Source organism: Petaurus breviceps, unplaced genomic scaffold (genome assembly GCF_028583685.1).
Source record: "Petaurus breviceps papuanus isolate PSGF00001 unplaced genomic scaffold, PetGlider_PUasm1.0 47, whole genome shotgun sequence".
In the NCBI taxonomy this organism is placed as follows: domain Eukaryota; kingdom Metazoa; phylum Chordata; class Mammalia; order Diprotodontia; family Petauridae; genus Petaurus; species Petaurus breviceps.
The window spans coordinates 11,029,705-11,034,066 of record NW_027186349.1 but is presented as its reverse complement, the minus strand read 5'-3'; positions in this window follow the sequence as shown (position 1 = coordinate 11,034,066).

The window sequence follows — 4,362 nt, the reverse complement described above, 5'->3', positions numbered from 1 at the left end:
CCTTCACATTCTTGTGGTAGACATCCCCCAACTCAAATAGTCGAGTCTGTGGCCTTTTGGTTACCCTCAACCAGGCTTAGCTCATCCACCAAAAAAGGTTTTCCTGGGATGTGGCTGCTGCTCATGCTACAGCTTCTTGGGGCTCCAGGTGAGAGCTGGGTAGCAGGTCGATCCCAAAGGAGGCTGAGTGGACCTGTAAAGGGCTTCACAAGCTCTTACACCAGAGGTACTAGTTCTTCCTGAATGCCCCATGCATACTAAGATGACAAAGTAAGAACAGCAGCTATAAAACAGAGCACATTATTGCCCCAATACACACAACACCAGGGAGAAGAGTGTGGGTACTGTCTGCCTGTAATGATCAAAGGTTAGGGAAAATCATACCTTTGGTGCTTCAGAATCTTTCTGCCCTTTTTATTTTCTTGTCTTTAGAAACTGCTTCACATCGGCCACAGCAACTCTCCTGAAGTGAACTTAGCTGGGCTCCCTGGACCTGCTCCCCTCTGCACCTTAAATCAATTGTCAGGGTTAATTCTCTGCTAAATCCACAATTGGTTGTCTTCTCTGTAACCAGGAGCTGACGCCTCCCCCCCCCACTAGAACTGCCAAGCTAACTTTTTAAAGGCCAGAAGGAGTGCTGGCAATATTTGATCAGGCTGTGGTTAACCAGGCACTCCAATTCCATCAGGAAATTTGTTTCATACTTCATAAAGTAGTGATGAGACCTAGTTATACCTTTGTACTTCATTGAACATATCAAGACCTGGTTTTATGTGATCTGCCCCTTCTGTATTAACTAGATGGGGAGAAATGATTTGATAAAGGATGTCCTGATTAGTTTTTCTTACTCCATATAAATCACAGGTATTTAGTTATCTGTGCTTAGTTCAAGAAAATGCATGGCTCCTTGAAATAAATAGGGATCTGCTTAGAGATTAAACTGGGGAGGATCTCGACAATTCTACCCTTTTAAAGGTCATGCTCTTTGAGTAGACATGGATTCAAACAGACTATAAAATATAAGCTATAATTGTCAAGAAATGAGACGGTTTTTAAATTATGGCTTATAAAATCAACTGCATTCATAGTCATACCTTGTACGCACTTGACTGGCATGGACAATTGATCAGAGGGGACAACATATGTAGCATCTTCATCCTGTCAAGAATGGAGCCATAACTGCTGAAAAGTTGAAGGGAGGTTTCTTCACTGCTAGGAAAGGGAAAGCAGGAACCAAGATTCCTATCCTAAAGATGAGATCACTTATTTAAATGAAACATTTAATGTGGTGGGACTTTGCAAATCTGTATAGCTCTGTATACTTTGCCTGTGAGATGATATTTAGTTTGTGAGTGGAGCCATTTAAAGAATGGTTTAAAAAAAACCCTTGAGTTAGTATTAAATTCACAATATGATATGGGGAATGTTTGATCTGGTAGTACACCACTCAGCCCAACATTCCTATCCATTATGCCTTCTGGGTCAGAACTGGAATGTGTGAGCTCTGACTGGCAATTTTTTTGTGGGGCAAGTAGAAGTGACCTAAAGGTCTTTGAGCACGCAGAGTAAACCAAGTCACTAGTCCAAATGCTGCCTTAATTCCTAGATTTTAACTGCAGAGTAGTAGATAGAGATATCTAAATTTTCCTTTAAGACTAAGCAAGAAATATCAGGAAAATATTTCCTTGGTAGCCAGAGGTGTTCTGATATTTATTTTCTTTCTTAATGAATATTAGCTTTTTGCTAAGACATCTTTCTCTCTGGGAAAACAATTACATTTGCTGGTAAGGTTCAATAAAAGGTTGACTGAATTAAGAAAGCTATTTAGAAAGATATCAATTCTTGCCCACTGATATTTTTTGACCCTCTTTTTCAGAGAGATTTTAAGAGTCCTGTTATGAAACACTCCAGAAGAAAGAAAATGTAGGTGGGGAATGAATAGGGAAAACACTACAACTCAAATAGGTGAATATGTCAAATAAGAAATCCTTGAAAATGGGCTCTACTTTTTTGCTACCTAAGATCTTTGGATATCAATGTCACTCTTGCTGATGTGCAATTTATCTTGTTTTTGTTTTTTGAAGTATGTGTTTGTGGATTTTTTTTAATGCCCCAAAGGCAGTAGGGTTAGCTCTGGGGCCCTCAGGCCTGCAGAGTATGACTTTTGCCAACTTGCTTCTTGAGAAAAAGCATGGCTAGTTTACAAATACTAGAGGACAAGATCTGAGTGAGTCGTTTAAATAGGCAAAAAGTTCCCATTTGTATCATAGGCTTAGAAACTTGGTTGAGATTACATTTTTTCCAAGGGGGGGGGGGACAACAAAAAAAGTTTGGAGCAAATTTCATGCCCTCGTGATTTATTTGGAGGTAAAATTTTTCAAAAAGGAAAATTATAATATAATGACTATAGGGACTGACTGTAGTTTTCTCAAATATATTTCCATTTAATCACCATTGTTAGAAACAATTGCAAGTATAAAATGTTTGCCTTTTAATTCATGTAAAATGTTGCGTTTGGCACAGTTTGCATAATAAAACCTTAAATAATTTTAAGTTTGGCAAATTTAGAGGCTTTGTTAAATCTACATCTAGGTTTTCTTTTATACCTTTTTTGTGCTCCTGGATGTTTAACTTGGGATATACCTGTAATGGTAATGTAATTTTGAATTTGAAGATCGCTTTGTGTAGTAACTGATCAAGCCTCTGTTGGGGAAACAGAAGGTATGAACTCCTGTCTCTTGTTAACTGACTTAACAGGAAGGGGTTGGCCAAAGGAAGTAGCTAATACTGTGTATATAAGAAAAGCCACAGAGAGGCATGGTCAGATTTTCCTTGAGACCAAGATCTGGTGGCAGAGCAGCTACAGAAGAGAGAATGGAGAACTGAGTCCTGAAAACTTGTGGTGGTGGAGTTTCTTCTGAACAGGAGCCCAGGAGCCAGGAGCCAGGAGCCCAGGTGACTGAAGCATGACTGGGATGCTGAGAATTTGTTTGTTTGTGGCTTGGTTTAGCCTTGAATTCCTTGGAGCAGAAATGGTGAAGGAGCTGACATGGACCAGACCCTGTGGATGCCAGTGTGGAGCAGGACCTGCCCAGAAAGCTGTTCAAAGAACTGGGAGCTGTCTGCCAGTGAACCCAGGTGACAGTCTAGTGAATCCAGGTAGAATCTGGGACCATCGAAGGGGATTCAGGGAATCTGAGAACAGGCCCCAAGTCAAGATGAAAAGACCTCTCCTTGGGTACTGAGTAATTATGGAATTATAGTTTACTAGTGACCCAAGGGGTGGAGGGTTTTGTGTATGATAGTTAGACTTTGCTGAATAAGTGACTGATTGTACTTTGAGTAGTTTGAGATATTACTGATAAGTGACTGACTGAGTTAATCAAGACTTTGTACCATGAGTGGAAGACTTTGATTTGTACTTTGAGACTACTAATAAGTGACTGAGTTAACTTAAGAATGACTATTTTACTTTGAGACTATGTTGTGAATATTATATTGTGATTTTTTGTGATAAGTTGTAATACGGTAAATGCTGTATTTTGAATTATGCTATACCTCGATTTTCCATGGATGTTTTGCTTTTGTTGTGGAATAGAGTGATCGCTATACTGAGTAATCAGAACCTTAAAAAAAAGCTGTTCACAGTAGCCTTCTTCTGGAAAGCTTCTGTGCGTGGCATTACAATACCCTACTCAGGAAAATATGGACCCATTCAATGGAATCCTTTTATACTTATGGTGAGAAAGGAGGGCAAGAGGGCAGTCATGGAAATAAGGGAATAAAGATTCTCTGTAACTTTGCAAATGTATTTTGGACTCTGATAACCAGAATGAGTTTATAAATTATAGATATGAATCAGTAGAAATAGGAAGATGTTGAGACAGAAATAGTTGCAGATATGAAAAGTGCTTTTTTATGGCTAAACGCTGAACAGCTAATTTTTTGCAGCAGGGAATAACGGTTAGGACATTCATAAATCATACTTCTGTTTACATTTCTGTTCTTAAGGCTTATTACATTAACCATAAATAAATAGATGAAAATGTGTTTTAACCTAGTTCACTGATGTGGAATCCACCCACTGTTGAGAGGCAAATATATTCCCATTTATTCAGGACAGTAATCAAGATAAATTCTTTGTTTCTGATATAATAACTGATTTCTAATAATGTGCAGATCAAGAAACAACAACAACAATAATTGATAATGTTAATATGATGCTTTATATACATTATTGCATTTGGGCCTAATAACAATTATATGTAATTATCCTAGTTTAAGGATTAAGTGAAATGCAGAGCAGTTAAGTGATTTGCCCATGGTCATAGAATTACTAAGTGTTTAACTCAGCTCATCCCA